The following is a 13,969-nucleotide window of genomic DNA, read 5'->3' on the forward strand; positions in this document are numbered from 1 at the left end:
GATTACTAACTGGTAATTAATAATCCGCAAAGATCGGTACATACTATGCTTGCTTCATTATGAAGGATGTCTGTTCTCATAGACATTTGTGTGGTGACACTATAGCTAGTATGTAGGTGCTTATTATGGAATAAGTTCACTGAACATGACTCGCACAGCTGAACAACTGATGGAGTTCACTCACGTGTCAGTAGTTGTTGACATAGTGATAGTTGTACAAGTATCCTTAGACTTGAGGTCATCATAGTCATCTTGTGTACACTGAACTATGCTTTGGTTTAGTTCTTAGTCTCCATGGACAATTATTAGGGCTCTACTGGGTATAGGAATTTGTACACGAAGATAGTGTATGATCAATAAAGGATCTACCCCTTCCAGTGAAGGAAGCAAATGTTCAAGGCTGATCCACTTATGCTAGTTCAGGAATCTCTGGCCAGAGTGAATGAAATTAGAAATGAGTTTCTAATTTGCATAGAACTACGCATAATAGATGGTAAGCAAGTGATTGAATTAGATAGGCTTGACACGAGATCCATGCCTTGTATTTAATCGGGACATTGTAGGGTAGAAGGAGTTTATTGTACGGTAACTATTCACTGACAGGTTCTTGGTATTCTAAGCAGTGAATTCATATTATCCGGATAGTCGCGATATGTTGAGAAGCATCACTCACGATGTAGAATAAATGTGATTAATTAATTAATCATATTTAATAAATTAGAGAATTTATATAAATAATGATAAAATAGTTTTATTATTATTTATTTCTACTACCGGCTTAATATTGAACCTACAGGGTCACACCATAAAAAGAGAATGATTTAATGGTGGAGGAATTAATTAATAATGGCTAAATAATTATTTATTTGTGAAATAAATAATTAATTGGAAAATTTAATAATTGATTAAATGAGATTTAATTGATTATAAAAATTAAATCAAGAGAGAGAATTATTTCTAAAGTGTTTAGAAAAAGGATTAATAATTAAAAGGTGTTTTAATTATTAATGAGAATAATAAATGGGATAATAATAATATTATTTATTGGAAAATTTCAGCTGAAAATTTTGCCTATAAATACACTATTATAGACCCTATTTTTATTCCAACCCCAGAAACCCAAAAGTTTTAGAAAACCAAATTCTCTCCACCTCCTCCTCCTCCTAAAAGTCATTTTCTTGGTGGATACCGGTGGAGTGCTTCACACTTGAGGAGCAACTGCTAAGGATCTCTGATCGTTGTCTCCGAATTATTTTTAAAGGTTAGATTCGATCCCTCGAATTTTTATTCACGATTTATATGCTTTTATTTGGATTTTATGTGTGTAAAAGTGTTTTTCCACGCCCTCGCTGTGTTTAAAATCCAACATTACCATGGTTTAGTTAGTGCGTTACGTTTAATTAATCGTTTACGCGTTAGCTCGGTTACTTAAACGTTCTCCGCAATACTTATTCGTAAATGGTTCGTAATGTAATTCTTTTCGTATTTATTCCTTATATTTTTATTTATCCTAATTGAATATAAATCCGTAGGATTTTAATCTCGTAATTATATTGTGATTCCCGTAGTCCTTGATAAGTCGTAATTACGATTGTTTTTCAAAGTTCGTTTTCTTCGAAAACTAATAGCGTTTACATACACTTATTTGGTACGTATAGTCGTAATATCTATTCCGAAACTCATTTTCTTATGCACTATATATTGTGGGCTCAAAAGTTTTTCCCGTCTGTCAGGGTTACTATTCATTAAACGTTTTATAGGGTCTCAAAAATTCGAGTTATTACAAATACTGAAGAGAAGCTTATGAACAAACAAAGTCCCAAGACTCCTGTTTAAAGAAACCAAAACTGGAGATGCAAGAAAGAAAAAGAAAAATAGAAATGGAAAAATAGGGATAAACAAAAGCAACAATTTTGCTTATGTTGCAGATGCTCCAAGAAAGAAATGTGAAAAATGTGGCTCTGTGAATCACCTAACTCACCTTTGTAAAAAGGTAGATAACAAGTCAACCGAAGGAGCTTGCAAATACAATGAAGCAAATGCAAATGATCCCTGCTCATTCTGTGACAAGTTTGACTACATCCCTTGAAATTTGAAAGTGATGAAGAGCTTCTACAAACTGAGAGTAGACCTTAAAGAAACAAGAATTGGATCTACAACAGGAAGGGAAAAAGCTCAACAGTCAATGAACTCTATTTTATCTGAAACTACTCATTCTACTTCTGCTAAATCAGTTAACAAGAAGAACTTACCCAACACTGCTTGGGTTGCTAAACACACTTAGAACTCATTATGCGCAGGACAAAGTGAAGAAAGTCATCTGGATCATAGACAGTGGATGTTCCAGGCATATGACAAGTGATAAAGCTCCGCTATCACAATTTGAAGAGAAAGCTGGCCCTTTGGTGATCTTTGGAGACAACAGCAAAGGATTCACAATGGGATATGGCAAGATTATTTTTGAAAATATTGTCATTGATGATGTAACACTGGTATTTGGTCTTGAAGTGAATCTTCTCTGTGTCCGCCAATTTGCAGTCAAAGGCTTTGAAGTCTTATTTAACAAAGAAGAATGCACTTCTATCAGCAAGAAGGCTGGTGAAGTTGCTCCAAAAGGAGCAAGGAAAGGAAGCTTGTTTGTTGCAGATTTCGACTCAACAAATAAGAATGGTGTTTGTTGCCTCTACACCAAGGCATCAGAAGAACAAAGTAAGCCCTGGCATTTGAAAACCTCAACATTGATAGTGATTCTGATGGGGAAGATGAAGTTGATGCACAACAGATTAAATGAAAAGACTACTCAACAGGAAAATGGATGAAAATGTTATAGTTACCAGAAACAAAGCAAGGTTGGTTGTAAAAGGTTACTCACAAGAAGAAGGATTTGATTATAATGAAACTTTTTCTCCTGTTGCAAGACTTGAAGCAATAAGAATCTTTCTTGCATTTGCTGCACATTCAAATTTTGAAGTGTATCAAATGGACGTCAAGAGTGCCTTTCTGAATGGTAAGCTAGAAGAAGAAGTTTATGTGCAACAACCACCTGGCTCTGAAGATCCAGAATTTCCAAACTTTGTGTACAAGTTACTCAAGTCTCTATATGGACTAAAACATGCACCTAGAGCTTGGTATGATACACTATCAGATTTCCTACTGAAGTATGGTTTTACTAGAGGTACCATAGACAAGACTCTCTTCTACAAGAAACATGGTGAAGATATGATCCTATTTCAGATTTATGTGGATGATATCGTCTTTGGTTCCACTAATGAGAAGCTTTGCCAAAGAAGTGAGTTACTTTCCTTGGACTTCAAGTTAGTCAAAGAAGTGATGGTATCTTCATCAGCCAAACTAAATATGTTAAGAATCTATTAAAAAAGTTTGGAATGGTTGATTGTTCACCTGCATCTACACCTATGTCTACTGCTACAAATTTGGATGAAGATTAAAAGGGAAAGAGTGTAGATATTTCAAGCTATAGAGGATGATTGGATCATTGCTTTATTTAACAGCAAGTAGACTAGACATCATGTTTGCAATATGTCTATGTGCAAAATTTCAAGCTAATCCAAAAGAATCACATTTGATAGATGTAAAGAGGATTTTCAGATACTTGAAGGGAACTCCAAACTTGGGATTATGGTATCCTAAGGGAACTGGTTTTGAAGCTGTTGGTTACACGGATGCAGATTTTGCTGGATACAGGGTTGACTGAAAGAGTACCAGTGGAAGCTGTCAATTTCTTGGACAAAGACTTGTATCCTGGTATAGCAAGAAACAACAATCTGTATCAACTTCTACAGCTGAAGCTGAATACATAGCTGCAGAAAGTTATTGTGCTCAAGTGTTTTGGATTAGAAATCAACTCATGGATTATGGCCTAGTGTTACACAAAATCCCTATTATGTGTGACAATACTAGTGCTATATCTATAATAGCTAATCCAGTTAATCATTCTAGGACAAAGCACATTGATGTGAGGTATTATTTTATCAGAGAACATGCTACAAATGGTACCATTGAGCTCTTTTTGTACCAACTTAAAAACAATTGGCTGACATTTTTACTAAACCTTTGGATGAAGCAACTTTCACTAGACTTGTAGGTGAAATTGGAATGCTTAATTCTTCATCCTAAGGCAAGAACTCAGCTAATGTTTTGCAGCAGATTAATCTCCAGTAAATCAAAATTAATTTGATTTAATTGGAAATTAACTGAAATATGAATGTTGAGTGGGATTTATGACACTTTATTATGCTCTAATAAGCTTGAATTGATGTATTTGTACTCAAGTTGTTCAGTGTTTTAACGTATTTTCAAGTGTTTTTGCATTTCAAGCATTAATTTGTGAATCAGGTGAGTTAACATTGTTTTGATGCTAATATGGTGTCTAAGTGGTGTTGGAATAAAAGCTCGTTGAAGCCGACTCGAAGCTGCAAGAATAAAGAGAAAGAAAAAAAGTGTTTTTGGTAGAAGTCCAGCGCACCCGTGCTTGTGAAGCGCGCGGCCGCGCCGGGGTACAGGAAGTCAGCGCCCCCGTGCAGGTCAAGCGCGCGGCCGCGCCGTGTCGGGATGCAGAAATCCTGATTCTATTGCAATTCTATTTTATGGACTCCTGGGATGATTGGACTGCTATATATTGATAACTTAAAGTCATTTTTCAAAAAGGAGACTTACCAGAGCACAAGGAGAAGACGACAAGAGACCTATAGCATAATTTAGCAAAGGCGAAGACGAACTAGTTTATTCTTGTGAATCTTTTTTTGAGTTGTAATTGAAGGAATTTACGGATGAGCGGAAGCGTGAAATAACATTTATTCCGTAAAAACCATATACCGCACATATAGAAAAACGTATAAAAGGAAAAACCTGAGGAATCGTAACCATACCTTGTGAATCGAAGCTTTATAAAAATGGAGTGCTAGTAGTTGCTCCTCAGTGTGTGAAGGACTCTACCGGTATCCACCAAGAACGATCCTCTTTGATGAACCTTTTTATAAAACCGAGCTTTTATAAAATGGAGTTTTTGGGAGAGAGAGAGAGAGAGGAAGAAGATGGAGGCTAGGGTTTTCACAAAACTAAAATTATGTTAATAGAATGAGGCATCTCATTCTATTTATAGGGCTCTCCTAGGGTTATAGAATATATCTTTATATATATATTAACCCCCACATTTTATCTTTATAAAATGCTTTAATAATAATTAAAACTATTTTAATCATTATTTCCTTTTCTAAACTATTTAGAAAATAATTATCTCTCTCATTATTTCATCAAAGAAAATATTCTTATGTGGTGTGACCCTGTAGGCTCAATATTATGCCGGTAGTAGAAATAAATAATAATAAACTTTTATTAATTATTTACATGAATACTAAAATTCACTAAATATAATTAACTGATTAATTATATTTATTCTACATCGTGAGTGATGCTTCTCAACAATTTTTCGACTATCCGGATAATATGAATTCACTGCTTAGAATACCAAAAACCTGTCAGTGACTAGTTACCGTACAATGAATTCCTTCTACCCTTACAATATCCCGATTAAATACAAGGCATGGATCTCGTGTCAGGCCTATCAAATTTAATCATATAATTTCTTATTCATAATGTAAATTTCATATTAATGTAAATTATAAACTCCTTTCTAATTTTATACACTCTGGCCAGAGATTCCAGAACTCACATTCTAAGAATAACATAGGATATTCTCTTCCTATACTGGAAGGGGTAGATCCTCTATTGACGTTAACTATCTCTATACACAAATCCCTATGCCCAAAATAGACCTAATGGATGTCCTTAAGACTAAGGACTAAACCAAAGCACAGTTCATTATATATAAGATAACTTTAACGATCTCAAGTCTAAGGACACTTGTACAACTATCACTCAGTGAATAACTATTGACACGTGAGTAATCTCCATTAGTTGTTCAACTTATCGAGTCATGTTCAGTGAACTTATTCCCTAATAAGCACCTACATACTAGCTATGGTGTCACCACACAAATGCCTATGAGAACAGACATCCTCCTGAAGGGAGCAAACATAGTATGTACCAATCTTTGCGGATCCACTGACATCCGATTAGTTATCCTATGATCAGGAACTGTTTAAGTCTAGAGTTGTCGTCTTCTAGATCTCACTATTATAATCTCATTATAATTCTAGAAGCTTTACTCTAAACTATGGAACATCTTATTTAATACACTTTAAATAGATAAAGCCCATAATAAAAACATAACAAGTCTTTTATTAATTCAAATGAAATCAAATATGAATAAAAGAAAGTTCTTCCTAACTCATCATACATGATTGGATTTAGGACAAACACTTTCAGTAATCTTGTATGCTTGTTTCTTGTTTTGCTGAACCTCTACTCTTGTTTGTACTTGGTTTTATTTATTTGTTATAAAGACTTCATTTTATATATCATGTTTTTATCGGAACCCACGTTGATGATGAGTCCGATTATGGGCTAATCATTATCGTGGGGTTCTAGCAGATTTATTTATGGATTTCTTTAGTCAAATTGTTTGATGTCTTAATATGTGGTGATTGTATGATAAACTTGTATTGGTTGTGCGTATTCGTCTTATGAGCATCGCGAACTTATAAGATAACGTGTTAATTCTTAATGAAGCGAACGTGAATTGAAGGATTTAGAACTTTCCATGCTAGCATAGGTTCATGTTTTGTTATGCATGATTCGTAGGTAATTTTAACCATCTTATTTGCCCTGTGTAATCAAGATAGATAACTTGTGCTTAAACCATTATGTTTTCAAATTCTATAGACATATAGGGTCTCAATATAATTGGTACCTATTCAGCTTCTATCTCTTTTGTGGATGTCTGGTAGAATGGTACTCGTGCAATAAAAGTTGGCGTTTATCAGTTTAGTGTTGTCTGATTAGTATCATCACCATTGCATGCTAAGGTTAAGAACAATAAGACTATTGAATGAAGTATTTAATGAAGTTTGAATCCCATGTTTGTCATATATATTAATTCAGTCAATCTTATTCTCGTAGTTATAATTATTAGTTTAATTCTTAATTATAAACAATCTCGATTTGTTATCATCTTAGCATTGGATAATAACCATATATTGTTGCTTAGGTTCATAAATTAGATAGTTAACCAATACAGTCTCTGTGGGAACGAACTTGAAAAGATTCTATACTACTTGAGAACTCGTATACTTGCGTGTATTATTAGCGCGTGTTTAGCGACTAACAAGTTTTTGGCACCGCTGCCGGGGACTGTAGTGTTAATTATTAGTTTATGTACTTTCCATCAGTGGTCGTTAAAGTTCATTGACTCGGACATTATTACTTAATTGTTTCTTTGTCTTATTTCAGGTGATCTAGCGAGGGTGTATGCATACGCGTTCACGTACTCGCAAGAGAATACTGGATAAAGCCGAGGAAGAACTTGTGGTGGTTCGTAGGGAAGTTTTTGAGGATAAAGAGAAGTTAGAGGAAGAAGAGAAAGTTGAAGAGCCAATTGTAGTAGCTATGGGTGATCAAGCAGAAAATCCGAAGGCTTTGATGGACAATTCTAAGCCTAAGATTAATGACATTCAGTCTAGCATCATCAGACCATCCATCAGGGCTAACACTTTTGAGATCAAGTCAAGCACGATCCAGAATATACATAATTCAGTTCAGTTTGGGGGTTCTCCTACTGAAGACCCCAACATGCACATCAGGGATTTCATCGAGATCTGCGACACTTTCAAGTTCAATGATGTGACTAAAGATGCCATCAAGCTACGTCTCTTCCCATTCTCTCTGAGGGACAAGGCTAAGTGCTGGTTACACTCCCTACCAGCAGGGTCTATCACCACATGGGAAAATCTTGCTCAAAAGTTTCTCACTAAATTCTTCCCCATGGCGAAGACTGACGCAATCAGGAATTCTCTTACTCAGTTTGCTCAATAAACTGGAGAATCCCTGTGTGAGGCTTGGGATCGATATAAGGAGATTCTAAGGAAGTGCCCACACCATGGCTTGCATGATTGGATGATTATCAACTGTTTCTACAATGGATTGGGTCCTACTTCTAGACCCATGCTTGATGCAGCATCAGGAGGAGTCTTGTGGGTTAAAAGCTATAATGAAGCTTATGAACTTATTGAACTGATGGCTGCTAATGAGTAACATAATCCTTCTCAGAGACTGACTCAGGGAAAAGTAGCAGGAATTCTGGAGTTGGACGCAGCAACTGCTATCGCTGCCCAACATAAGGCTTTGACGATGAAGGTGGACACTTTGACTAATTATGGAGTAAATCATATTGCTAGTGTCTGTGAGCTTTGTGCTGGTGCCCATGAACCTCATCAGTGCATAATTTCTAGTGAATTAGCTCAGTTCGTGATCAATTTCCAGTGATCGCAGCAACCAGTGCCAACCACCTATCATCCAAACAACCGCAATCATCCGAATTTCGGTTGGAGCAATGCTTAGAATGCGGTTCAACAACCTTATCAGCAATATCCAGCTAAGCAATACAACCCCCTTGGTTTTCAGCAACCGCCGTATACACCGAGACAACAACTCCATCTATAACAAGCTAATGAAAAATCCGAATTGGAGGAGTTGAAGTTTATGTGCAAGAGACAAGCTGTTTCTATCAAGACCTTGGAAAATCAAATTGGTCAAATTGCCAATGCCTTGCTAAATCGGCAGCCTGGTACACTACCTAGTGACACTGAAGTGCCAGGAAAGAGGGAAGCAATGGAGCAGGTAAAGGCAATCACTTTAAGGTCTGGAAAGGTTGCAAACCCCGAACAAACTCAAGAGTTGATTAAAGAAGTTGGGGCTGAGAAAGAAGTAGTGCAATAGGATGAAGAAGTGGAACCAAGGAAGACTTATGTTGAGCATACTCCGCCTGAGGGTAATATAGGGGAGAAACAGATCTATCCTCCACCGCCTTTTCCTAAGCGGCTGCAGAAAAAAAAGTCGGACAAGCAATTTGAGAAGTTTCTGGAAGTGCTCAAGAAACTTCATATCTTCGCTGAGGCTCTTGAGTAGATGCCTAGTTATGCAAAGTTTTTGAAAGGTATTCTCTCTCGGAAAGTGAAGTTAGATGATTTAGAGACTGTCGCTCTCACGAAGGAATGCAGTGCTGTGCTGCAACAGAAGTTGCCTCCGAAGCTTAAAGATCCAGGAAGCTTCACTATTCCATGTACTATTGGAAAAGTATCTTTCGACAGATGCTTATGTGACTTGAGAGCTAGCATCAATCTGACGCGTTTGTCAATTTTCAAGCAGCTGAACTTACCTGATCCCAAACCAACTTATATGACTTTGCAGTTGGCCGAACGTTCTATTACATATCCGCGAGGTATTGTGGAGGATGTCTTGGTCAAGGTTGATAAACTCATCTTTCCTGCTAATTTTGTAATTCTTGATTTTGAGGAGGATAAGAAGATTCCCATAATCTTGGAAGACCTTTCTTGGAGACTAGCCAAACCTTGATAGATGTGTAGAAGGGTGAACTCACCATGCGAGTTCTGGATCAGGATGTTACTTTTAATGTGTTCAATGCTATGAAATTTCCTACTGATAATGAGGAGTGCTTAAAAATGGAGTTGGTCGATTCGGTGGTCACATCGGAACTTGATCAATTACTAAGGTCTGATGCCTTAGAAAAAGCCTTATTGGGGAATTCAGATAGTGAATATGATGAAGGTGAAGAACAATTGCAATATTTGAATGCTTCTCCCCGGAAAAGGAAGATTGATATGCCTTTTGAATCTCTTGGAATGGAGGAATTGGATAAAGCTCCTAAATGCCTTAAGCCTTCTATTGAGGAAGCTCCAACCCTCGAGCTTAAGCCTTTACATGAACATTTGAGGTATGCGTTTTTAGGTGATGCATCTACTCTGCCTGTTATTATTATATCTGACCTTTCAGGTAGTGATGAGGAAAAGCTTTTGAGGATTCTTAAAGAGTTCAAGTCGGCAATCAGATGGACTATAGCAGATATAAAGGGAATCAACCCTTCTTACTGTATGCATAAAATTCTGCTAGAGGAAGGTAGCAAACCTACGATCGAGCAGCAAAGAAGACTTAATCCTATCGTGAAGGAAGCAGTGAAGAAGGAAATTCTTAAGTGACTAGATGCAGGGATCATCTACCCTATCTCTGACAGTTCATGGTTAAGCCCAGTTCAATGTATACCAAAGAAAGGTGGAATTATTGTGGTAGCAAATGAGAATAATGAGCTTATTCCGACTAGAATAGTCACGAGGTGGAGTGTTTGCATAGACTAGAGGAAGCTAAATAAAGCCACTAGGAAGGATCACTTCCCTTTGCCCTTCATTGATCAGATGCTTGACAGGTTGGCCAGTAATGAGTACTATTGTCTTCTGGATGGCTATTCGGGTTACAATCAGATTTGTATCGCCCCAGAAGATCAGGAGAAGACTACCTTCACTTGTCCATTTGGTACTTTCGCCTTCAGAAGAGTTTCTTTTGGTCTGTGTGGTGCACCAACCACATTTCAGAGATGTATGATTGCCATCTTTTCTAACATGATTGGCCTGAATGTGGAGGTGTTCATGGACGACTTCTCAATCTTTGGCGATTTTTTTGATGAATGCTTGCAGAATCTGGGACACGTTCTCAAGAGGTGTGTTGAGACCAATCTGGTTCTCAATTGGGAGAAATGTCATTTTATGGTGCGTCAGGGCATTATTCTCGGGCACAAGGTTTCTAATAAAGGTCTAGAGGTGGACAAGGCCAAGGTGGGGGTCATTGAGAATCTTCCTCCACCTATTTCTGTTAAGGGAATTCGTAGTTTTCTTGGTCATGCGGGTTTCTACAGGCTTTTCATCAAAGATTTCTCGAAAATTTCAAAGCCTTTGTGCAGTCTGTTAGAGAAAGATGTTCCTTTTAAATTCGATGGTGAGTGCCCTGCAGCTTTTGAGACATTGAAGAAGAGTCTAATTATGACACCTGTCATAACTGCACCTAATTGGGATAAGCCTTTTGAGATGATGTGCGATGCAAGCGACTATGCAGTGGAGCAGTTCTTGGGCAGAGGAAGAACAACATATTTCATGTGGTCTACTATGCTAGTAAGACTCTAAATGGTGCTCAACTGAATTACACTACTACGGAGCAAGAACTTTTGGCTATTATCTACGGTTTTGAGAATTTTTGATCTTACCTACTTGGGACTAAGGTGATAGTTTTCACTGATCAAGTTGCAATTCGATATCTATTCTCAAAGAAGGACTCGAAGCCTAGATTGATTCGATGGGTTCTTTTGCTCCAAGAATTTGAACTAGAGATCAAGGATAGAAAAGGAACTGAAAATCAAGTTGCTGATCATCTCTCGCGATTAGAGAATCCTAATGCTACTTCATTGGATAAAACATTGATAAATGAGTCTTTTCCCGACGAGCAGCTGTTTGGAGTGCAAGAATAAGAGCCGTGGTTTGTAGAAATTGTGAACTACCTTGTGAGTAATATCATGCCTCCCGACTTATCTTATACTCAAAGGAAGAAGTTTCTGCATGAAGTGAAGTGGTATATGTGGGATGAGCCGTTTCTTTTTCGCCAAGGAGCTGACCAAATCATTAGGAGATGTATTCCTTACAGCGAAATGGGGGGGGGGGATCTTGCGAGATTGCCACTCAACGACTTATGGAGGACATTATGGTCGAGAAAAGACAACAACTCGTCTTCTTCAAGCAGGTTTCTTTTGGCCGACATTGTTTAAAGATGCTCATCAGTTCATTTTAAAATGTGATTGCTGTCAACGTGTGGGTAATATGTCAAATAGGGATGAGATGCCTCTTAATGTGCTTCTCGTGGTTGAGGTCTTCGATGTTTGGAAAATTGACTTCATGGGGCCATTTGTCTCATCTTGTAATAATCAGTATATCTTGTTGGCGGTTGATTACGTGTCAAAATGGGTTGAAGTTAAGGCATTACCAATGAACGATGCAAAAGTGGTGCTTAATTTTCTTCACAAGCAGATATTCACAAGATTTGGAACTCCAAGGGTCATAATTAGTGATGAGGGGTCGCATTTCTGCAACCGCAAGATCACTTCTATGATGAAAAGGTATAATGTGAATCATCACATTGTTACGGCTTATCATCCACAGACAAATGGTCAAGCTGAGGTATCTAACAAAGAGATCAAGTGCATTTTGGAGAAATTGATATGTCCATCAAGGAATGATTGGTCTTTGAAGCTTGATAAAGCTGTTTGGGCGTATAGAACAGCATATAAGACTCCATTGGGAATGTCGCCATTTTAGGTGGTTTACGGTAAGGGGTGTCATTTGCCTGTGGAGCTTGAGCAGAAAGCATATTTGGCTTTGAAGAAGTTAAATCTGGACTTGGATGCGGCTGGAAAAAAGATGATGCTTCAATTGAATGAACTTGACGAGTTTTGACTTCAAGCTTATGAGAACAACAAAATGTATAAGGAGAAAGTCAAGAGGTGGCACGATAGGGGTCTAGTGCTCAAGTCATTTGTGCCGGGGCAACAAGTTCTTTTATTCAACTCTCATCTCCGTCTTTTTCCTGGAAAGTTGAAGTCAAGATGGTCAGGGCCATTTATCGTCAAAACTGTGTTTCCACATGGAGCGGTGGAAATTTTTGAAAATAATCTGGGCCAAGCATTTAAGGTGAATGATCAAAGGTTGAAGCATTATTATGGTGACACGACAAACCGCGAGGTGGTTAGTGTCGTTTTATTGTCCGTTTGATCTCAAGATTCTACATCGAGCTAGCGACGTAAAAGAAGCGCTTCTTGGGAGGCAACCCAAGTATGTTGTACATTAGTAGGTAGAGGAAGCAAGAAGAAAAGAGAAAAACACAAAAAAATCAGAAAAAGAAAAAAATTCAGGGCCAATGTACAGAAGTTGGGCGCAACCGCACTGGCCAAGCGCGCGGCCGCGCCGTTGTTCCAGTAACCAAGCGCGCCCGCGCTGATCCAACGCGCGGCCGTGCCGGTTTTCCATAGAGTGAGCACGCCCGCGCTGTCCTAGCGCGCGCCCGCGTCGGGTCCCTGTCGAAAAAAATAAAAAAAGACAGTTTTAAGAGAAAATCGGGATTTTAAACCAAAATCCAATTCCAACCAGATTTTTACTCTTTCACATCCCATAATTCCCTCTCCTAATCGATTCCATTATTCCCACGATTCCCATAAACAATTCCCACATCTATTCCTTATAGAATTCATACCCCTCCACCTATAAATACATACACTTGCATACAACTTCTCCACCAATTCACAAACTCTCAAACACAAATTCTCTCTAAACACTTTAGCTTTTAATTCTCTCTTCTTCAATCCCGATGGCACCTAAGAGACAAAGAATATAAGTTGGAAGCAGCACCACCGATTTTTCAACTACGAGTGGTGTGAGGCACATGTTTTCTACTCCCGAGGCTGAGGAAGAGTACACGAGACTTCTCTCGAAGCCTATTGCTAAGGTGCAAGGTTTTCTGCCATCAGGGAATGATGGTAAGCTTTTGGAGGTGATTCTTGAGATGGGCTGGGTTCCTTTTTGTGAGGCTCCAATTATGCCAAAAAAGAAAAAAAGGGTGCGAGAGTTCTATGCCAACGCTAAGGCGGAGAAAAATAGTTTCACGATGGTGAGGGGGAGGACTATTGAGTACAGTGCTGCGACTATCAGGACAGTGATTGAGTAGCCTACGAGGAAGGTGGGCCAGAACACTAGGAACGATAAGACTCCTGAGGACTGTGATTTGGATCTCATCGTTGCTACTCTCTATGTGCCTAAGACTCATTAGAAGTTCAAGAGGGGAAATACTGATTACTCCACGTTTCCTGCTTCGTGCATGAACAGGTATGCACGGGCTTGGAACTCGTTTATTTATGCTAACATCATGCCATCTTCTCATGTGCATGAGATTACTATGGAGCGTGCTCGTCTGCTTTGGGGTATTCTGCAGGGGGATTACATTG

General features: G+C 38.2%; 1 non-coding gene across 1 annotated transcript; it reads right to left on the reverse strand.

Moving 5' to 3' along the window:
* Nucleotides 1-7,917: 7,917 nt before the first annotated feature.
* On the reverse strand, nucleotides 7,918-8,024 carry LOC141716340 (small nucleolar RNA R71). The gene has a single exon (XR_012573052.1). It is a non-coding gene; the product is annotated as a small nucleolar RNA R71 (small nucleolar RNA).
* Between the last annotated feature and the right edge of the window lie 5,945 nt (nucleotides 8,025-13,969).

The sequence above is a fragment of the Apium graveolens genome, chromosome 3 (assembly GCF_009905375.1).
Source record: "Apium graveolens cultivar Ventura chromosome 3, ASM990537v1, whole genome shotgun sequence".
In the NCBI taxonomy this organism is placed as follows: domain Eukaryota; kingdom Viridiplantae; phylum Streptophyta; class Magnoliopsida; order Apiales; family Apiaceae; genus Apium; species Apium graveolens.